The following is a 24556-nucleotide window of genomic DNA, read 5'->3' as shown; positions in this document are numbered from 1 at the left end:
ATATCATATGTGGCTTCTATATTAGCTAAAAGGCGACAGGCACCCATGTATGAGTCCATGTGTAAGAGTTAAACAAATGTGGAAATATATCATTTTGCGAATCCATATGTTCTAAAATAACAAAATGCATAGGATAAATATCAATAAGATGGCAAATAAATATGGTTAAATACAGACGGAAATGTTAAAAAAATAAACACCATAAAACCGGAAGCCCAACAATATAAACATTGAATACCAGTATATAATTTCAACACAGAATAGTCCAACATTTCTTAGACCAACTGAATTTCTCTCAAATGTTGGCTCCCAACTGCAATCCAGTGTGCAAGAAAGAACATATTTTGCAAAAACCCTCAGAATCGGGTGAAAGTGTGGGTAACTAACCAGCACTTCCGATTGGACTTTAATAATTGTATGTTTGTTTGTTTGCTAAAATTCGATTAGTTTTCATTTTTCAAGTTATGACAATGACATGATTTGTTAATGTATCCCTTTGTATGTATAGCGTACATCACTGTGGGTATGAATGTTCCTTTGCATCCATGTACCACTGTAGTTGTGAACCTCATTTTCAAACTAACAGTACAGATCAATGCAAGACTCTATCTAGGCTGCTTGACTAATGTGGATTGACTGGCTATCTCGTGGCTGGTCACAGAAACAAATGGTTCAAAGAAGATAATTGTTTTTGAATTTCTCATCAGCACCATGTCATGCAAACAGAGACGTAGCAAATCTCGGGGTCTATGCGCCACACTCATCCTCCTGTGATTCATTGATCTCAGTGCATCTCACACAATTGCTTCTGACTCCGAGCCCCATATGGCCATTAGTTTAAAAATAGCACTCGGGAGCCTTGCTGAGCGCGTCAGATAGTTTTCTCCTCTTCCCTAAGAACAGCCGTGGTGCGGATATTGAGCGCGTGCATGCTGTCAGGAAATAAATAACTCTGAAACAGCTTCATTCCAGGTGTCACTGACGTATTCAGCCAAAGAAAATGCAAACGCACAATAATTAATTGGAGAACAGGGTTCGCATCGTCAAATGTTTTTCTAGGATTGAAGTCTGAATTTCTGAAGTTTTTTGGGTACCGTATTAAAAGGCCTGGATCGTTGGCTCGCCAAGAAATATTCTTTGAGTGATTGACGTATTGGCAGTTCCTTACAAAAATCAGCCTACCCCACTTGAATGCCTGGCAGTGCCACACCCACTCCGTGCTTCTGCAGAGATTTTGCTCTGATGGTGTTTAAGGGGATGCTCTAAAATGGTTCAGATATAAGTATTTTTCTTCTTACACGTGTAGAAAGCATCATGTCTTATTTGGTCTTTCCTTGTCTTTTACGGGCTGTACTCAAATGTCCTATCTGTGATAGACAAATCGGTAGCATAGCGTTGGATCTTCTCACCTCCTTCCTGCCAGACAGTGAACAAGTGACCCTCTGGAATGGCTATCAATCAAAAAAATTCACCCTTCCTGGAGGAGTCCCTCAGGGATCTGCTCTGTCGCCTACGCTGTTTAATATATATGTCGCCCCTCTGGCAAAATTAATTAAAAATCAATGACTTAAGCTAGTGTCATATGCTGATGACACTCAGCTGATAGTCTCAGTCTCACACTCAGTGGAAACCAAGGAAGCTGACTTTTCCCTCGGTATGTCAGAGGTTATGACCTGGATGAATCAGAACTTCCTAAAGTTCAATACTGAAAAGACAGAAGTCCTGGAATTCGGCCAAAAAGCTTCTATTCGGAACCAGCTCTGGTGGCCTATAGCAGCAGGGGCCTGCCCGGTCCCAGTGACTAAAGTTAGGAACCTCGGCATACTGTTTGATAAAGACATGTTTTGGAGGCCACAGATCAATCAAGTGACCTCAGCATGCTTTTTCACGTTAAAAGGGCTGAGAAAGATACTCCCGTTTATCCCTTTCGACCTCAGAAAAACAGTTATAATTGCCACCATCTTGTCAAGAGTCTACTATGGCAATGCCCTTTTTCTGGGAGCTGGCATTGCTCAAATGCAGTACTTTTTAACTTGCCTAAACACCATCCTACCTCCCGTTCTATCAGGCAACTGCATTGGCTTCCAGTACAACGGCGGGTGGACTTTAAAGCATTATGCTTGGTCCCTAAGGGACTGTCTGGAGAGGGGGCTTTCGATCTGCAATACCTATTCTCCCGGTACCAGCCAACTCGTTCTCAGAGGTCCGCTGCGCAGGGCTTGGTCAATGTCCCTAAGATCAAAAGACTACGATGGGGAGGTAAGGGTTTCTCCCATCTGGCCTCAAGTCTATGGAACGCTATTCCGCTACACCTCAGACAGATCACTAACCGGAGGCTGTTCAGGAAGGAAATCAAGACATGGCTTTTCACCCAATAATCTATCGGTCAGCACTTGTTTAATTACTTTACATAGCGCCAAGACGCCTCGGCAGTAGTGCGCTTTAGAAATACCATCAGTCAATCAGTCAGAAGATGTAGCACAATGGCCGCAGTTACACTTTCTAAAATTGAGTGGGGCTCAAGCCTGAAATTTTAACTTTCTGCCCTAAGTCTGTCACACAAACACCTAATTGGTAGCCATTAGACAGGGAATCCCCATTCCAATGTCTTCAGCAAAGAGCTCCTTTCATAAGACACTAACCTTTCCTTGGAAAGACAAATGATGGCAAACTCTTGGTCCTGCTTCTTTTATAAGCACATGTGCCACAAAGTCTTACCTTATTTGCCTCAACACACTAAGGGGCAGATTTACAATAAGTGACGCATCCCTGCAAATCAGCAGGGATGCGCCACTTATTGTGCGCCATGTCTTCGCCACCATTGATGCGCCGCATTTATAATGCGGGGCACCAATGGGCAAGAACGGCACAGATGCGTGACGCATCTATGCCGTAAAAGCGGCGCATTGCTGGAGATGCGTCACAAGCGCGACACAGCTCCAGCAAGGCACTGGGGGGGGGCCTATCTTGTTAATGCTGCGTCAATCCTTACGCCTGCTTCAAGCAGGCGCAGGGTTGACGCAGCATGGGCCCCAGAGTGACTGAGTGAAATCTTGTATATTTCACTCAGCCACTTTTAGGAGGCGTTCCTGCGCCGGAACGCCCCCCCCCTGCGCAGGAACGCCTCCTTCTGGCGCAGGGCTTTACAACGTGACGCATCTCCCAGATGCGTCACGTTGTAAGTACCCCGCACCATGGCACTTCTTTTGCGCTGCCGCTGCATCACAAAAGTGACGCAACGGCAGCGTAAAAGGCGCGCAAGGGACTTGTAAATCTGCCCCTCAAAATTTGTTCTAATGCTCACTATGTGGATTTTACATCCAAATCCATGTCACTCTTACAACGAGTCCAGAATAGGGCTGCTTGGATTTTGCTAAAAATCCATTGATGTTACTCTGTAATTTTACATAGCAAGCCTGTGCATTGGCTTTTTGTGAATTATTGGGTTAAATTCAAGGTTCCTTGTCAAGCTCACAGAGGCTTTTACCAGCCAGGACCTCCGCTTTTAGATTCCAAACAAAAAAGATACACTTCTAGTAAGGCCACAAGATTTTCAGAATCTCTTTTGAAGGTTCTGCAAATTAAACGTTCAATAGGTCTGACTAGTGTGGATGTACTGATCAACATGGGGGAAGTGACGTAACAAACAGAGCTGCTGACTTTGGAACTGTGGAACCGGGTTTGAGATTCGGTGTCGGCTCAACATCCTGTGATTCTAGGTAAATCACGTAATCTCCCGGTGGCCACAAAAAAGTAATGTGTCCTTGTCAATTGTAACTTGTGCACATGTAAAGTGCTTCCGGTTGAGTTTGCGCAATGTAAAGCTGCAACAACAACAAAAAAAACACTACAAGCAGATATTAGGTCTGATGCAACATACAGGCAGTGCATACATATACAGACACTTAAGCACACATACACACTCAGGCGAAACATATACAGTATATACATTAGTGAAAAACAATATACAAAAGGGAGCGCTTAGGTAGTCCAAAAGGTTTTTACTGAAAGTTCACAGCAACACATATTAATCCATATTATTCAAATATATACATTCTTTCTATAGATGCAATAAAATACAGGAGCCATGGGGTGATATTCCAAAAATGATTTTCCTTTATTCTTCACAACATCAAACTGCAGCCCAGCCAGCGCGTTTCATTCCGACAAGGGACTTCCTGCCAGTTCTGAGGATCATGTGGGGAATTTATGAGCTGCCTGCTACCCTGTAGCCAATGGCTTCAACTACTCCAGAGCGGAGCCCTTGTCTGTCCTTTTGCTACAATTGTGTGTGGAGTTTTGAATTTCGCCTTTACAGGGCGTGCTGGCTCCGTGCTGCCGTTTTGAACTATTGAACAATAACCAAAAAATTACAGCTATTGGTTTACCACTCTGGTGAATAGGAGGTGGCCCACCCAGTCGGAAAAACTGTGCACTATTTGATGTAGATGGTTTCCCCTTTAGCATTATACTGTCATTGTTATAGGCAGACTTTGTTCTACCTTTTCGTCCTTAATTACAGGACTTATATGTTAGTGGTGTCCTACAACATGCCATTCATACTTTTCATTAGTCCCTTTACTGTCTAATACTATAGAAGCACGCGCAGTGGTGACCTTGATTTGCTAAACCAAAATATTGGAGGAGGCCCGCCTGACTCCTAGAGGCCAATCCTGTCCCATTGCAGATTGCAGATAACCCTATCGGGTTTACACAATGCTGAATCTGACCCGAGGTAGTTGCTGAGATTGATGGCTGTTGATGATCCTTCCTGTGAAGCGTCTGTCGCCAACTAGAGTCTTTGATGGATGTGATCTGGTGCATCATGGACTTAGTGGCTACCCTTTAGCGGAGATACACACTAGATGGTACCTGAGAAGGCTTGACCACTACATTAGCATTTTGAAAAGCATTATCATACCAATATTATCTTCTACACTTGCTGCCTAACTAATACCTCTGTGATCGGATCAACCTTTTGTGATAAGCATATTAGATGAGGAAAGGCATCCCATTAGGGTTCCCTAAAACATAAAACCAGTGTAGAAGTATTGACTTGAGGTTCCACCCAAAAGCATAAAATAAAATTGCTATCTGCTGCTCTTCAACAGTTTTCTCTATCATATGACCTAATTCTTTAACTTGAGGCACACTTGAGCTTTACCATACACATTCTTGGAGCAAAAATACGGTATATCTGAAACTTCCAGATGGCGATTTCTCCTCTAAATCTCCTACATTAGAGTACTCCAGTTATCTGTAAAGTAGTTAACGGACCCCTTTAACTAACTGATCCACTTTCTAGTACAGTTATAAATAAGGATCATAGATACAACTACATCTGGTTTGCTCCACATACACGTAAAGCCCATTGATTGCTGCATAGACGACATTTACAGTTCTATACCAGAGGATTGACGCTGAGAAGTTGAAGATGCCTTCTGGCAAGACGAATGGAAAAAAAGCAAAACAACTCTGTAGTGAACACCTCTTCATGAAATAGTCGTACTCTCGATGTGGTTTGAATATTTATTCAATTGAAGTTCAGAAGATATAAAGTGCATGCAGATGTACCAACAGGAAACAGCATACTGAATCATAACATTCTTACAAAGTACAGTACATTACAAAAGGTTCTATTACATATAAGAGTTCTAACAGTTCTTAAAGCAACAAGCGAACACCACACATCCCCCTTCCTTAAAACATAAAGGAAGAAAATAAATAATAATCACTGAAGAACAAAATCATGCAATTTGCTAGGAGTGCGAATAGGTCTACCGAAACTGCTAGACTTAATAACATCAGCATTTTGTGTGTCCTCTGCAGAGGGAAGGTTGGAAACAACATCTGCAGGATTTTCATGATGAGGACAAGAACCAACAATAGTGCTCGTATCAGGACAGAGAGATGCGAGAGAACCATTGAGACACTCAGGAACAGAAGAGCTAGTGCCGGGCACCACTGCACCATCAAAATGTTCAACAACCTCCTGCACATCCCCTTCCTTTAGATTTGAAAAGGCATTCAACCACCAATAATCTCTACAAACATGCTCAATATTTTTTGAAGTCACTTCCTGCTTAGCTAAAGCTATGCGACTCATGTGGTGAATGCTGCCATCCTGAAACTGAACAGTGTTCTTCATAACCTTAGTGATACGCATAGGATCAGAGAATCTGGATTCCAATTTCCCAGATTTTCTTCCAGACTTTACTCTAGCCCACTGTCCAACTTTCACAGCAACTTCTCTAGTACCATGTTTGTTATCAAAGAACTTCTTATTCTTATCTTGAGAGACAGTAATGGAGTGTTTAACACGATCAACATCCCAATGATACCTTTGGCTCCTGCCCATCCAACCTGGGTTAATTTTACAGTGGGGAAATCTTCCACGCATCAAACCGAAAGGGCTCTCACCAACAGTGTCATGAATGGTAATCCTATAAGACCAAATAAGTTTGTTCAATTCATCCTCAAAATTCTTATTAGCTCTTTTTGCCAATTGCAAAACCCCTTTTATAACTCTGTTGACTCTTTCAACGACAGAATTACCCCTAGGGTGATACAAAGCTGTAAACTTCTGTTCAATTCCAATATTGCCCAAAAATACCTTCATAGCCTCAGACTTAAATTGGACACCATTGTCCGTTAAAATTGAGGATGGAAAACCCTCTTTCAAGAAACATCCTTCCAGAAATCTAATTACTGCTTTAGTATCCACAACATGAACAATGTCCACTTCCAACCATCTAGAAAAAAGATCAACTAAAACTAAAATATACTTCAAAGAACCATCCTGCCAACAAACAGGTCCAAGAATGTCTAATGCAACACATTCCCAAGGTAAATTAGGACACCCTAAAGACGACAAAGGAGGATTCAAAGTCTTCTGAGTCTTGTCTGCCTGCTCACAACTGAAACATTCACGAACTTTTCTCTCTATATCGATGTCAATTTTAGGCCACCAATACAACATTTTAATGTTTCTTTTGGTACGAGCTATACCAGGGTGTCCTTCATGGCCAATATCGATAATCTTGTTCCTGATGCCAGATGGGGGAACAATTCTTCCTGCTCTGCAGACAAAATCGCTTTCAACACTTAACTCGTCTCTGACCTCCCAAAATGGCCTTAAATTAGGATCGGCCTTAGATTCATTAGACCATCCACTAACAATTCTCTCCTTGACCTCATGCAAAACTGCGTCATCCTGGTACTCCTTCTGCCAGACTTGTTTAGAAAGACCAGGAACATCATCAAAAAAACCAGCCACACAGTAATCCTTCCATGGATCATTGTCTAATTCTCTTAGCGGTAAAGAAAACCGGCTCAAAAAATCAGCTATGACATTTTTGGTACCAGGCACATACTTCACATCGTATACATAATCCTGTAATCTCATTGACAATCTAGCAATCCTGGCAGAAGCTCTGGAAAGACCATCAGTGGTTAGTAGTTTCGTTAAAGGTTTGTGATCAGACCTTAGTAAAAATTTCTTCCCCCATACATATTTTCTGTAATGCTCCATGGCCCACACACATGCCAATGCCTCTTGCTCTATTACCGAATACTTTACTTCGGAAGGTGACAATGAACGAGAAGCAAAAGCTATAATTACTTCATTTCCTGAACTAGTTACTTGTGTGAGAACACCACCAATGCCAGTAGCACTTGCATCCGTGGTTATAATGGATTCGGCATGAGGATCAAAACCTTGTAGTGATGGTGCCTGTGCAATGTCTCTCTTTATGTTTTCAAACGCTTGTTGGCAAACATCAGTCCATTCAAACACAACCTTGTTTTTCATCAAAAGACGCATATCGTACGTCTTCTGGGAAAAATTATTTACAAACTTCGCATAGAATTCTGCTAAACCCAAAAAGGATCGCAGATCGTCCTTGGATTTGGGTGCAGAAGCTTCAAGAATGGCCTCAACTAATTCTGTCTTGGGTCTGATACCGAAAGTGCCAATCTCATGTCCCAAGTATGTAAGGGACTCTTCTGAGAACTTACATTTGGTTCCTTCAGCCACCAGACCATTGCTTCTAAGTATTTCTAGGACTTCTCTAAGGATAGAGTCATGATGCGTTTTATCTCTCCCCATAATTAAAATATCGTCCTGGAAAAATACGACCTCAGGGATATGGCTGAAGAGATTAGACATCATACGTTGAAATACTGCCGCGGCTGAAGCTAAGCCAAAAGGCATTCGCTTGAACCTATAACAGCCAAAAGGTGTGCAGAAAGATGTCAAATGCCTACTGTTCTTGTCTAAAACCACCTGATGATAAGCAGCTGATAAGTCAAGCGTGGAAAACCACTTCGCGTTTCGTGTCAAGGAGAGCATTTCATCAATCCTTGGTAAAGGAAACTGGTCCACCAAAATGTTATTGTTGAGGTATCTTAAATCTACACAGAGACGGGCCTTGCCATTGGATTTGCGAGCTACGACCAAGGGCGAAACCCACTCAGCTGCTTCAACAGGTTCAATGACCTTATTGGATAACATTTTGTCCAACTCCCCTTTAACCTCATCACGAATTATGAACGGTATATTTCTAGCCTTATGCACCTTCGGGATTGCACCTTCTTTTAAATGAATGCGATGAGTAAAACCTTTGAGTTTTCCCATATGACCCGAAAATACCTCAGGAAATTCCTTAAGTACCCACTTCCTAGTATCCTCAGACTCACATGAAATTAAAACTTGTTCTTTGCTATTGGGGTTAAGAATGATATCCAACGATTTCTGGTCCTTCCACCCTAAAACAGATGGACCAACTCTTGCCACATATAATTTTCCGATTGCTTTTCTTTCTTTAAATCGAAAAATTAATGTTCTAAAACCTAAGAAATCAATGTCATTCCCTGTATAGCTTTCAGCGGAAACATCATTGGTTTCTAACCAAGGACCTATTTTGTCCACAAATTGATCCCTCCAAACATCTTGTGAGACAATTGTGTAAGGTGACCCCGAATCCGCCGCCACTTGGATGACAATACCTCCCACTGATATTAAACATAAAGGTTTAGATGAGGAAGACCCTGTAATGTTTATTACAACCTCTTTTCTTTTTATAAGATTCACATGTGAGTCATTTTCTGAGGAAGATGAATTATTATCACTATCTTCCTGAACACAAGCTATCTTGCTTTTTGGTTTTTGTTTCGACTTGCGATTACAAACCCTTGAAAAATGACCAATTAAACCACACTCTAAACACTTAGCAGCCTTAGCTGGGCATCTTTCATACGTGGCAGAATGCGCATAGCTGCCACACCTGTAACACACCACGTTACTAAAAGTTTTCTGTTCCCTGTTTTCATACTTTTTTTTGTCAAAACTATTTGGTTTTTTCTTTTCATATTTTTTTTGATCAGCATGAAAATTCTTTTTTTCCACAATTCTACCAACCACCTCCTCCTTTCTATCTTGTGACAAGGTAACTTTGGCACACCTTTCTGAAAGTTCCGCTTTTTTCACTAAAGCAATAATATCTTTCAAGCAATTGTCACCCTCCACCCACAATTTCTCTTGCAATGTTCTATTTTTTGAGTACATAACAATTTGATCTCTGATCAAATCGTCATGCAGCTGTGCAAATTTACATTTAGAAGCCAATTTTTTTAAACTAGAAACATATTCTTCAATTGACTCGTGTTTTTGTTGCTTCCTGTGAAAAAAAGAATGTCTAGTGACAGCAATGCAAACTACAGGAGAAAAATGGTCATCAAGATCTACAATAGCTGCTTTGAATACATCCAAATCTCCTTCCGCACTTTGATGTCTGTGCATCTCATTGAAGATGCGAAGCCCTTCTGGACCTAAAGAGTACAATAACATTCTTTTTTTTCTTTCAGGAGTGAAAATGCCATTCACATCTTCCAAATTTGCTATGTAGTTCAAAAAGTACTCCTTCCAGTCTAACCATGACACAACTGGTTCACCCGGGATTGATAGAAATTCTTTAGGAGAATTGATTTGTAAATAAGGAAGATGGTTGTCTCTATTTAGATTGGTATCTCCCGTTGGATTGGATCTTGAGGGTGTAGCTTCAACGGACATGTTGAAGAAAGAAAAATATGTCACAAAATAATGTCAGTAGTTGTAAATAAAGTGAAAGTGTTAATGTTGTCTTTATCTTTTTTTTTTTGAGAAGACGAAAAGTATAGACCTCAGGAATAAACGCTGCATGCACTTTACTAACATAAGGAAATGATAAGCCTCATGAAAAAAAAAATTGTATGATTCAATTTGTTTGTTGTAGAAATCGCTTTCAAATTAGGAAAAATAAATGATAAATACCACACGAAGATCGAGGAAAACGCTCTTAATATTCGTGGTCGCGTTGTCCTAGCAACCACAAGATGGCGGTGGAGAGCGTGATGACGCTAGCACGTTGAAGCAAAGAACGTAGGAGCGCGCTGATGCAATAGAAGTCTTTGCGCGTAGAATCCAATCGTTCCAGGAAATGCTGCGTTGCTGCTACGTGTAGAAGACGTGTGAAGAGCGAGCGAGAGAACGATGGTGGTAAGCGTTAAATGCTTTTCAAAAGATGCGCTGCGCTAACTACCAAATCGCACGCTGGAATCAGCATAGGTATGAAAAGTTTGTAAAAAAAAAAACGATGAAGTTTTCAATACAATATGCGGTGATTCTTTCCCCTCCTCTCTCTTCACGACAGTCACATTCAGTTGTACACGCGAGGGTAACACTTTCAATTTTAAAAAAAAAACGGAACACGTTGGAGCCACAACGTTGTAACCATCCACAACGAGTTAAGAAAAAAAAGGAATGCTTCACAAATACTGCTCCTTTGAGTTACTCACGATTATCGTTGCAGGAAAAACGAAGGTGAAGCGATGAATTCTCAAAGGAGGATAACTCGTTGTGTAATTAGATCACACGTCGTGCCCATCTCGTTGCCAATTCTGTAGTGAACACCTCTTCATGAAATAGTCGTACTCTTGATGTGGTTTGAATATTTATTCAATTGAAGTTCAGAAGATATAAAGTGCATGCAGATGTACCAACAGGAAACAGCATACTGAATCATAACATTCTTACAAAGTACAGTACATTACAAAAGGTTCTATTACATATAAGAGTTCTAACAGTTCTTAAAGCAACAAGCGAACACCACAAACTCCTCTTCTCAGGAGCTCTACTTCAGATGTAAGGGGTGCAACTACCTCAACATAAAATCATCCTAACCCTATAATGTCATCATCATCGGACTCCACTATCAAGCGTATACTCCAGGAAATCTCTACTGTAGGCCAACGGCTGGAGGGTATGGAAAGGTCCATATCAGCTCTTACGACCGAAACCAAATCTATTTGCACAGATATTGCTGGATTTTAGAGTAGGATGGATGGTCTAACTGCACGAGTTGTAGCAGTAGAGAACCACCTCGATGCTGTACCAGACCGAATTCAAAAGCTTCTTGTTAAAAAGATGCTGTAACACCAGGTAAGATCCAAAAATAGGTTTATTGGTAAAACATCACCAACAGCTCTCATCTGCTCTGCCAGCTCCTCCAGGCTCCAAGACTCATCTGAGCATGGAATCACAAGGAAAAGAAGAGAATGTACAGGGAAAGGAATGGCAGTATGTCATAGGAAGAAGCAGGAAGAAGAAACAAGCATATGTACATTACAACACATCCCCTATACTAAGGAAAATGAGGAAAAGAACAATGAAAGAAATGAAAGAAACAAAAGAACAATATATCATTGTAAAGTAGAGATGGAGGCGGATTGTATCTCAAAAGGTTTATTTGAGAGGAACGATAAAACAGGTGGAGCCAGGAAGCACAGCTAAACGGCAGCACAGGAAGGCTTCAACTGGCCTCACATAGAACACGAATGTAAGAACAGTAATTAACATTCTGCATGGTGGCACGCTCTAACGCGAGCCTTAAAGCAATATACAAGGAATAAAGAAAAGCACAACATAACACATCCCCCCCCCTCACAATGATAGGCAAAAAGGAACTGCAAGGGAAAGGCAAGGAACAAGGGAAGGGAGGAAGGAACAAAAAGGGAATAATAAACTACTTCACATAATCCTTAAGCCAACAAGGCAACACTCGTGTCCTACCAGAAACTTTAACAGCAGGTAGTGTGGATGCTGAAACAGCATCACTGTTAACAGAAGAGGAAGATGCAATTGGAAGGGAAGGCACACTATCATGCACATGACCAGTGTCAACAGAATTGGGTTCCTGTTCAATATTGTCAGGTTTATGTGAGAATTCATTTGTCTGACAACCGAGAGAAACAGGAGAATCGGTTACCCCATCCCCCTCCCTTAATTGAGGCAGAGAACTACTAGGCGCAAGTTGAGACTGCAAACTGCTGCCCTGAAAGTAATCCTCAACCCAATCAAAATCAGTAAGTTTGTCTCTCACAATCTCATCCACATTATGGTTTTGACAAATATCCAAAGCCACATCTTTCAGGTTCCAAACCTTCCCGTCACTTAACCTGACTGAGTTCCTAAGAACTTCAAGAATCTGTTTAGGCGAATCAAATTTGTTCTCACCTTTCAAAACCTTGTACGGTTTCCTAATCCTGACCCAATCACCATTTTTAACAATGACATTTTTCACGCCATGGCGCTGATCATAGTAAGCTTTGCTCCTGTCATGCACTAATTCCAAACTTTTCTTGACCTCAATAGGTGACCACTGCTGGACGTTATCTTTGAATAAGCAACCGGGGTTGAACTTACACCTAGGTAACCTGCCACGCATCATCACAAAAGGGGAAACTCCTGTGCAGTTATTTAAAGTCACTTTGTAAGACCACACAGCTTTCTGTATTTCCAATTTCCAATCCAAACCTTTGTAATTCGCAGCTTGTAAAATCCCCTTAATGACTCTATTGAAACGCTCAACAGTTCCATTCCCACTAGGATTGTATAAAGAGGTCGTTTTGTGTGTAATCCCACATTTCGCAAAATAATCTTGGGCAACTTTGGACAAGAACTGTACACCATTGTCCGTTAGGATGTTAACGGGTATACCTTCCACTATAAAAATGTTATCCAAAAACTTCAACACAGTCTGAGTATCCACTCTGTCCACAAACTTCACTACGGGCCACTTGGTAAAGAGATCAATGGCAACAAGCCCATATTCCTTTGGGTCACCTACAGGGCCAAAAATATCTACCGCGATAGTTTCCCAAGGCATGCTAGGAATGAGTCCCTCACTCATAGCTGGTCTAAGAGTCCTCAAAGACTTATCTGCAGAACTGCAAACAGAGCAACCTCTAACAAAGGTTTCCACCTCACTGTCAACTTTGGGCCACCAAAACAAGTTTTTAACTGATAGCTTAGTCCTTACTATACCGAAATGTCCCTCGTGACATAACTCTAAGATTTTTTTCCTCAGCCCAGAAGGTGGAACAATCCTGTCCCCTCTCAGTAGAACTTCTTTTTCAAATGATAATTCAGAACGTACCTCCCAAAACGGCTTCACAGTGCCAGATAAAAATCTCTCTTTTGGCCAGCCGTGGCAAATAAACTTTGAGACTTCCACTAAATCCTTGTCGGCATTGTGTTCTCTTAACCAATCCTCCCTGCTAATGGCCGGGAAACCAGAATCATGAATAAATGCTACACTAATGTTTCCCCAAGGATCATCAACGCATTCTTCCAAAGGAGAGGGGAGTCTAGACAGGCAATCAGCGACAACATTGTCTTTTCCCGGTACATATGTGATCTCGTAAATGTATTCTTTCATCCGCATAGAGATCCTTGCCAACCTGGCAGAAGCAGTAGCTGTGCCATCAGTGGATAAAATGTGGACCAACGGTTTGTGATCAGTCCTAATGTGAACCATTTTCCCCCAAACAAATGCACGAAAATGTTCTAAAGCCCAAGCGCAAGCCAAGGCTTCCCTTTCTATAATCGGGTATCTGCTTTCAGCAGGTGACAGGGCTCTGGATGCAAACAAAATTATTCTGTCTTTACCCTTCTCATCAACCTGTGATAAGACTGCGCCCAAACCCTTGTCACTCGCGTCCGTTGTCAGATAACAATCTAGATTAGGGTCAAAACTAGACAAAGCGCTCACTTTTTGCAATTCCCACTTGATTCCAGAAAACTCTTTCTCACACTCTTTAGACCATTCAAATTTTACATTTTTCTTCAATAGGGATCTGATGTTGTAAACCTTTGAAGCAAAGTCTTTGATGAACTTAGCACAATACTTAGCCATACCCAAAAAGGATTTGATTCCTTCTTTAGAATCAGGTGCAGGTGAGTTGATAATACTTTCTATTAGTGAAGTTTTTGGTCTGACGCCCTCCTCACTAATTACATGGCCAAGATATGACACACTTCTTTCCCCAAATTTGCATTTAGACAGTTCAACAGTCAAACCAGCAGAACTAAGTGTGGTAAAAACTTTCCACAACTTGGTGTCATGATCCTCTTTATCATTGCCAGCAATCAGAACATCATCCTGAAAGAAACTAATGCCATCCATGTCACCAAACAATCTGTGCATTAGGCGTTGAAATACAGCCGCGGCTGATGCAAGGCTGAATGGTATCCTTATAAATTGGAAACAGCCAAATGGTGTGATGAAGGCTGTTAGATGCCTAGACTCAGGATCCAAAACTACCTGGTGGTATGCAGCGGAAAGGTCTACTGTGGAAAACCAAGTCGCTCCCCTTAAGGAAGAAACCATTTCATTAATTTTGGGCAAGGGGAAACGTTCAATCACTATGTTTTGATTAAGATGGCGTAAATCAATACATAAACGGATTTTTCCGTTGGGTTTCCTCGCTACGACTATTGGACTAATCCACTCCGAAGAGTCTACCTCCTCGATGACACCTTTAGCTAATAGACCCTGAATTTCCTTCTTGACTTCATCTCTTATCAAAAGGGGAATAGGCCTAACCTTATGTACTTTAGGTTGCGCATTGCTTTTGAGCATAATTCTATGCTCAAAACCCCTAAGTTTGCCTAACTGTCCGCTTACTACGTTGGTGAATTTATCTTTTAAAATATCTTCCAATTTGCTGCCCTCATCTACGACAAGCACCTTCTCTTTGCTATTCGGGTCTAAGATGATATGAAGACTCTTCTTGTCATACCACCCCAGAACAGAAGGTCCTTTTTTTGCAATGTATAACTTGCCCCTGGTCACCCTACCTTTAAATATGAAGGTGAGCCATCTGAAGCCTAAAAGTTCAATTTTACCACCAGTATAACTTACCGGACTAACATCTGAGGCATTTAACTTATCCCTTATTTTCTGTGTGAAATTCTTTTTCCATATCTCCTCGTTGATAATCGTATATGGAGATCCCGAATCTGCATATACCTTAACTTTAACGCCGCCAAAAGAGACTTCACAGATAGGTTTGCCTTCCATTGCTTCCTCAGTAATGTTCAACATATAATTGCCTTCCTCAGTAATGTTCAACATGTAATTCCCTCTCACATTCTTTACACAACCACCCTCATCATCACTACTTCCATCAACACACTCATCCTCATTCCAAATACATTTGACATTAGTACGCCTGCGGCACATTTTGCTAAAATGGCCAATGAGACCACAAACACTACACTTTTTCCGTAAGGCAGGACATGACTTGTAGTAAGCCATATGTTCTTTGCTACCACAACGGTAACACTTTTTATCTTCCAACTTGTTATCCATTCCTTGGTTCTTATAAGGTTGACTAAAACTTTTGTTATAAGCTTGCTTATTCTGATATTTTGGTGTTCCTTGGATTTTGAAGACAGCCGATGACGCCTTGTCAGAATCTTTAACAGTATCCTTAACAACAGTAGCGCATCTTCCCGACAATTCTGATTTCCTCATTATTGCGAGTACATCGTCGAGAGGTGCATCGCCATTTACCCAAAGACGATCTTGAATAGGAGAATTGTCGTTGTGCATCACCAGCTGATCTCGAATAAGTTTGTCATGTAAGTCTCCAAATTTGCAATCAATAGCCAGTTTTTTAAGGTCATCAACCCATTCATCTACCAATTCATCCTTTTTTTGTTTTCTTTGGAAGAATTTGTGTGTCGATCCCGATCGTCACCAATTGTAAAGTAGAGATGGAGGCGAATTGTATCTCAAAAGGTTTATTTGAGAGGAACGATAAAACAGGTGGAGCCAGGAAGCACAGCTAAACGGCAGCACAGGAAGGCTTCAACTGGCCTCACATAGAACACGAATGTAAGAACAGTAATTAACATTCTGCATGGTGGCACGCTCTAATGCGAGCCTTAAAGCAATATACAAGGAATAAAGAAAAGCACAACATAACAATCATCAAAAGCAAAAAGATGCCTCAACAGAATGATAAGAGTAAACAAAATAACCTAGACATAATCTCTGTAGCGTGCAGGAGCTTGATGAGTTCTCTGTGGAAATCTTCTAGAAGACCCAGCACTTTGACCATCAGGAGGAGAGGAAGGGGAAGAACAATCCAGACTGGGAGAAGAGGAACGAAACACAGGAGAAAACCTAACAAGCCTGGACATGCTCCATATACAACCATTCTGCATAGTAACCACATTCCTGTAAATCTTGGTAATCATGAATGGACCCATGAACTCAGAGAAACCCTTTTTAGAAAACCTAGGTTTTTTTGACCAGAACCCATTCACCAACACTCCACGACACAGGTTTGGTAGAATTCTTCACATCATAACGTTCTTCATATTTTTGTTGATAAGAGAGAATTCTGTCCTCCACATTCCCCTTATCCAAAGGGAGAAGAGATTGAGAAGGAAGCCAAGGAGGGTTCAATTTTGAACAAGCTTGCCTACCCCGTAACCAAAAAAACGGGGAAGACTTGGAAATGTAATTGATAGTGGTGCGATGTGCCCACCAGGTATCACGTAATACATCTTTCAGAGAACCTTTCATCTCAATAGTTCTCTGCACGCACCCCTTGACAACACGATTCATCCGTTCCGCAAGACCATTGGCCTGGGGAGCATAAAGTGAGGTTTTAAGATGAGATATACCATGATCATTCAAGAAAGTCTCCATATCAGTGGAGATAAACTGCACACCATTATCTGTAATGATGCACTTGGGAATGCCTTCAGACACAAACTCATCACGCAAGAAATCAATGACCACTTTAGAAGTGACTGAGGCTACACACTTAGTAGACACCCACTTTGAAGTATAATCAACAAGAAGAATCACAAACCTCTCAGACGGTATCAACAAATCAAATGGACCCATGATATCCAAACCCAATTTAGACCAAGGTTGGTCAGGAATCATTACTGGTGATATTGGGGCCTTACTTACAACCTTAGATTTGTCATTAACAGCACACTGATAACAATCTTTGACAACCAACTCAACTTCACTGTCCATATTGGGCCACCAATACCTTTCTCTCAGATGCGCTTTGGTAAAACTCCTCCTTGTCTTAAGACAGACTTAAGACAGACTTAAGACAAAATCCTAACTTCTGTGAATACCAAAAGTAGTAAGTTCATTCTGTGAATGCCAAAAGTAGTAAGTGCATTCTGTGAATACCAAAATAGTAGTAAGTTTAGGATTGAGTCTTAAGTTCATTCTGTGAATCGGGCCCACAGACTGTTTCTGAAGGCTAAATGGAGACTTGAAAAAAACGGGTGTGTGGGGGGTCGGAGGGGGAATATTTACTGACCTTCCTGCTCGCTCCCCTATGCCTAGATATGAAACACAAACAAGAGCAGGTAAGGTCTATACATGATGTGTATCTACAATAGTGACTAAGCGGCACTGTTGGTGCGCGTATGAGACACAGGGTCTGTCAAGACAGGTTACTAAGGGTCACATAAAGGGCTAAAATAATTCCCATCAGACCACCCATGTGGTGGAGTTTGCGTCATATGGGAACAGTTGATCAGCCTCTCCCAAATCCGACCAATAGTGTCAATAAGGTAAAAGGTTGTCAAAGAAGTCGTCCTGTTGTGACACCATAAAGTATTATGAATAGACAGAGTGCAGTGCTCAAAGGAAAATCATTTGCATTAAAATTGACTACCAGGACACCGAGAAAACCGTAACATAGAGGGCCAAGTGTCAATATTAAAAACACGCCGAGTAGTAATACTGCTCCGAGGCGCTATGAAGTGTGGTCGACATGTTTCAGCTCTAAGAGCCATTGGCTCAGCTTTCTTCAGGACCTTAGACAAAATAATAACTACTGCAACTACATATGATGTGTATAACTGACAAAAAATTGTGCTGATACATAATTACAGAATTACATATACACCAGAAAGTGGTATACTTGAATGTCCACTGGATGGAAAGAGATGTCATCTTCCCAGCTTTGTGTGGGTGACGACCTCACCTAACCCGGCAACCGCTCGGGAGAATGAGGCCCCGCTCTGTCCGTCGGTGCTCTCGTGACAAACGCGAGCGCTTGTCACGAGAGCACCGACGGACAGAGCGGGGCCTCATTCTCCCGAGCGGTTGCCGGGTGAGGTGAGGTCGTCACCCACACAAAGCTGGGAAGATGACATCTCTTTCCATCCAGTGGACATTCAAGTATACCACTTTCTGGTGTATATGTAATTCTGTAATTATGTATCAGCACAATTTTTTGTCAGTTATACACATCATATGTAGTTGCAGTAGTTATTATTTTGTCTAAGGTCCTGAAGAAAGCTGAGCCAATGGCTCTTAGAGCTGAAACATGTCGACCACACTTCATAGCACCTCGGAGCAGTATTACTACTCGGCGTGTTTTTAATATTGACACTTGGCCCTCTATGTTACGGTTTTCTCGGTGTCCTGGTAGTCAATTTTAATGCAAATGATTTTCCTTTGAGCACTGCACTCTGTCTATTCATAATACTTTATGGTGTCACAACAGGACGACTTCTTTGACAACCTTTTCCCTTATTGACACTATTGGTCGGATTTGGGAGAGGCTGATCAACTGTTCCCATATGACGCAAACTCCACCACATGGGTGGTCTGATGGGAATTATTTTAGCCCTTTATGTGACCCTTAGTAACCTGTCTTGACAGACCCTGTGTCTCATACGCGCACCAACAGTGCCGCTTAGTCACTATTGTAGATACACATCATGGCTAAATGGAGACAACAGGGGAAAAAAACAGGTAAATCCACACAAAAAGGGCTTACCTGGAGTACAAAACTGAAGAAGAGTCGAAGCCCAAAATCCAAAAGTCTCTGATTGTAGAACAAGTCCGTAGTGGTAGAAGCAATAAGGATCCAAATCCAATAAAAATAAGTCTGAAACTCTTAAAATCCAAAAGTAAATTATTCTTCAAGAAAAGCAGAGAAGGAGAAAAATAAGTAAATAAATCCAAGTAAAATCCTGTAAATCCAAAGTCCAGTGGGTTCAGGGTTAAGTGGTGATGTGGCTTGTCCCTTCCAAGCTGCCAATCGTCGCCAGTGTTAAAAAGACGCTGTAACACCAGGTAAGATCCAAAAATAGGTTTATTGGTAAAACATCACCAACAGCTCTCATCTGCTCTGCCAGCTCCTCCAGGCTCCAAGACTCATCTGAGCATGGAATCACAAGGAAAAGAAGAGAATGTACAGGGAAAGGAATCGCAGTATGTCATAGGATAAACCAGAAGAAACAAGCATATGTACATTACAACACTTCTCTTTGTCAGGAGCAAAGTAGTAGATCAGGAAGACAGAAGCCGTCGATACAATGTCAGCTTTTTTGGCTTTCCGGAATAAAAAGAAGGTTTGGATGTCAAGAATTTCCTATGAGAAACTCGTCTAAGGCTCACAGGTCTCACTTTTGAACCACCATTAGAGATGCAGAGAGCCCATCATATTGGACCGCCCAACACGTGGAAAAATATGAGACCATGCCTGCTCATTGTCTGCTTCCTACAACATGAACAGGCTGCCAATTGATCACAGCGGCTCGTATTCATGGACCATATATATTCGAAGGTCATGAGATCAGAATGTCTGAAGATTTTTTAAAAGAAACTAACGACCATCACAAAGCTTTCCTCTCTCTTAGACCCCGTCTTCATCAACTTTATATCAAATATGGGATATCCAAGGAGTTCTTTGATCCAGAAGACCTTTGTCATTTCCTGGATAATCTTTCTCCTAAAATGTGGAGTGTGCAGAATCTCTTCCAGAGTTTGGATCCCAACTTCTATCATTGAAATCTACAATGTCCTAGCTCGACCTACACGTTCCCTGTGAGATCGAGCACAGGCCCTTCAGGCACCAGCTGCCCTTACACAGGAAAGATTGACGGACAAATCACGCTTTCCTCTGAAACCCCCTTTATCCAAGGAGGGTGTGTCTTGAACTGTGGCTGATTGATTGACTTCCCTACACTAACGTGAAGATGGAAGTTCTTTCCCTTGAAGTCCGCTGAAGAAGATGATTGGATGAGTACTCGAACACTTGCTTACTTATATTCATTACTTGTTATTTAATGTTCTTCTTTCACATGATTTTCTCACCCTTACTCCCCTCCCTTTTTTCCTTCCTTAATATGCACCAATGATAATACTTAATTATTCTTTCAGTTTTTTGCAAACTTGTTTGATCGTACTTTCCATATTGTTCACTTTATATGACACTGATTAAGATTTTAGATTGTTATACCTGAACTTTTGCTTGTGTTGTACATTATTTAAACTAAAACGTTTCTCTTCTTCTATGCCTTCTCACACATCTTCTCTGCATGTACTTCGAAATAATTAAAGCAAAATGAATTTTGTTCAGTACACGCAGGTCCCCATCAATAAAATTAGCCCCCAGCTCAGCAGCCTCCTAAAATGCCTGGTAGCCAGTCCGGACCTGCCTATACCCCTAGTGCTACGCTCTTCTTGCGTAATACATTCCCTCCTCCTCTTCTCTTCATACCCCTCTTCCCGTTTCTCTAGAAACATACTTTTTCTCCTTCTCACCTCTCCTTTTATGTGTTCATAACTGACTATTGTATTCTTCCTTCACAACCCTTTCGTTTCCTAGGAACTATCAGATATGATTATTCCTCTCATCCTTTGTCTTTCTCCTTGCTACCTACTCTCTTTCTACCTATCTTTCTACCTCCCTTTTCCACTCTTCTTTCACTCACTCTTCTCTCCTTGCTAAGAGTATTTCCCGTTATCCCCACCACTTTTGTTCCTGATATCCCTTCACACGAGCAGCTTTTGCCTCTCTACCCTATTTCCTTTCTTGCTCCATCCCCTTAGTATAACACCTCTCTTCCTTCTCATTAGATATCCCTTAAACACCAATCTCTTTCGACTTTCAATGCACACATGACAGCGAATGTCCCTTCTCCTTCTCATTCACTAAGCATCATCTCATGGAATGTCAATGGTTTCACACATTACATTAAACGTAAGAAAGTCCTTTCTTATTTACAAATTAAAAGAAGTGACATTTCTCTTTTAAAAGAGACATACTTAGATGCACTAGAATCATCCAAATTAATACGAGAATGGGTGGGAAGAGTCATTCACTGTGGATTGTTGACACCATCTCCCATTAAACTGGGTCAAACATGGAAATGTGGAGTGGCTATACTCTTGCACAAATCCCTACCTGTCACAATTGTCAAGACTTGGGTTGATCCAGATGGCAGATATGTTTTTGTTAAGTTAAAAGTAGGTGATAGAACCCTTTGCTTTGGCTCAGTATATGCTCAAACTGGAGCTAACGCTCCGATCTCCTGAACCTGAATCACTTATTAGTAGAAATTGGGGCATCCAGTTATGTCATTGGAGGAGATTCTAATCTTGCTTGTGATGCAGACTTAGATAGGACGAGTCCATTGGATAGGTGTAATGAGGGAGATAGATTCTTATATAGAGATATAACATCGGACCACAGGCTAGTAGACCGCTGGCGCCGTTGTCAACCCACAAACCAGTAGTATACCTTCCTTTACTCTGCTCATGGCAAGCAGTCTAGGATAGATTATTTTCTAATATCCCATGCAGTAGTTCCAAATACTAGTGAATTCCATATTCTGGAAGCTGCTTTTTGTGATAATTCTCCAGTTCTCCTTGCTCTTGAAGTAGGCTTAGTCTCCCCAGGCCATAAACCATGTTGGATGAACACTCAGAGATACTGTTCACCCCAGGGTAAGGTTCAACTGCGTTCTCATCTCTCTGACAACTTACTTAATAATAAAGCATTAGTTTCTTCTTGTAGGACCATATTGGAGGCTGCATTAGCAACTATTCTTGGGCAGATGATAAAAGATGCAGCGGAGGCTAATAAGATGGCATCCCTTTGTCTCATTGAACTTGAGGATCAAATTATTTCTCTCACACGTCAATATTCCTTTCATCCCACAGTGCCCAATCGCTGACACTTAGAACTAGGATGGCACTGAACAATTTGTAGACCTCTAAAGCTGAATACGCACTTCAGAGTCTAAAAAGTAGACGTTACAAACAAGGGGAGAAAGCAGGCTGATTACTTGCTGCACAGTTGAAACAGCATGAGGGGGCCATGGCAATTCTTGCCACACGGACCGATAATAGTGTAATCCTTAATAAACCCCAAGATATAGTAAACACTTTTGCATCATTTTATGAGAGGCTTTACACCTCTGAGACCTTGGCAACTGAGGATCAATTGTCTGCTGTAGTAGGGATTCTGCTCATATACAGAACTGTGCATAGAGACTTGGAACTTCAGTGAATTAGGGTGTACCAAAACTCACCTTAGTAGCCAAAATCCAATACCAGACTAGCAATCAGTGTCTCAATGGTACTTCCGTACCCCGAATGATTAGATAACCCAGAACATGGAACTTAGAATACCTTAGGCAATGTGGAACACATGAGCACTCTTTCGTTACACTCTCATATCAGTCCAAAACAGGGAGTAAATGAAGACACCTGCAAGTTTGAAATATTTATTTCTAATGCCGTGTTCACAGGCGCAGCATCGTAGCTAATACAAGCAGACATATTATAAGCAACAAGATTATCAGCATAGTTACTATTCCATAAAATACAAAAGGAGAAAGCATGTTAAAATGCTAAATGGAAATAGGCTAGATTACACCTAGATTTCACCCTCCCTTGCTAGTAGGTTATTTTATATCTACAGAAGGTCTCCTGAGTTTACAAGGGCGGCCCCATACCTCTGGTCCTAGTAGAAATGGATCACATCATTTTCTACATCAGCTCTCGGCATGCAAATGGTCTCCAAAGTGTGTTTGCATGCCTGCGCAGTGCATTATTAAATGCGCCAAAATCAGAGGTGGCCACAGCTGCATATATGTTATGTCTAGAACGTGCTCTGATCAGACCGAACAACAACCACTGTGTTGACATAACCTTGAAGGCCTCGGCAATCACTGTTCAGACAAAGCTTACCAAGCAAAGCAGCTACTATAGGAAAACATATTATTCTCGTGTGAAGCAAAACAGTCTGCTAGACTCTAAACATTTGTAATACTGTGTGCCGTTTGCAAAGGCAGCAGAAAGGAAAAATGGCGTTTAAACTTCTAATAAGCTCATGCTAACTTAACACAGTGTAAATGCAAGGCTCATCCCCATGACACTGCCTACCTCGCGGATATTGAACTTCTATATCTCACAGACGAAGGTAGAGATGTACTTAATGGTGACATCAGCAAAGAAGAAATTGCTGCAGCAATTGCCAAATTACCATACCATAAATCCCCAGGAGAAGATGGATTTCCTGCAGAATATTATGGAGAAGAGGCAATTGATACTCTGCATTCTGCTTTCCAAGAAGCTGTTCAGACAGCCTCATTAGGCCCCATTTCTTATAGAGCATTAATTGCAGTTATCCTTAAGATGGGCAGAGACCCGCTTGCTTGTAGTAGCTATTGCCCTATCTCTCTTATAATTAGAGACGTTAACATTTTGGCATGTATTTTGGCAGCACAACTTCGTAAAGTTATCCCATCTCTCATACAATATACACAGGTTGGCTTTATCCTAGGCCGCTTTTCCAGGAATCACCTTCGAACACTAGCCTACACTTTCTGGACTGCAAAAGAGATAGGGGAGGATGCAATTGCTCTTTCCTTTGATGCCGAAAAGGCATTTGACCGCACTGACTGAGGGTACCTCTTTGCCACCATGAAGCGCTTTGGTCTAGGAGATCAGTTTATTTCCAAAGTCCGTCTACTGTAAGAAAACCCTGTAACCAAGGTCAATTGTGGTGGATTTATTTAGGATCCTTTCCCAATCCGTTGAGGTACCCGTCAAGGTTGCCACCTTTGCCCTGTTTTATTCTTACTAGTGATGGAACTACTTGCTTCACTTATCCTCCGTTCATCATGGATTCAGGGGGTACCTATTGCTGGAGGTATTTCTAAGATATATTTATATGCCTATGGCATCCTCCTTACTCTAAAAGACCTTTCGCATTCTTTACCAGCCTTGCTTGAGATTATTGATGGGTTTGTAGTCCTTTCTGATTATTAGGTAAACTGGGATAAAAGTGAGGCTTTAACGCTGTCTTCCGGCACCACAAAAGCAGTAATTGAAATCGCTGGAAATAGTCACAACTAAAATATCTGGGAATTGTGAATAATCGTGGGCTG

This window comes from Lissotriton vulgaris, chromosome 1_2 (assembly GCF_964263255.1).
Source record: "Lissotriton vulgaris chromosome 1_2, aLisVul1.2, whole genome shotgun sequence".
NCBI lineage: Eukaryota > Metazoa > Chordata > Amphibia > Caudata > Salamandridae > Lissotriton > Lissotriton vulgaris.
Note: the sequence above shows the minus strand (reverse complement) of the source record.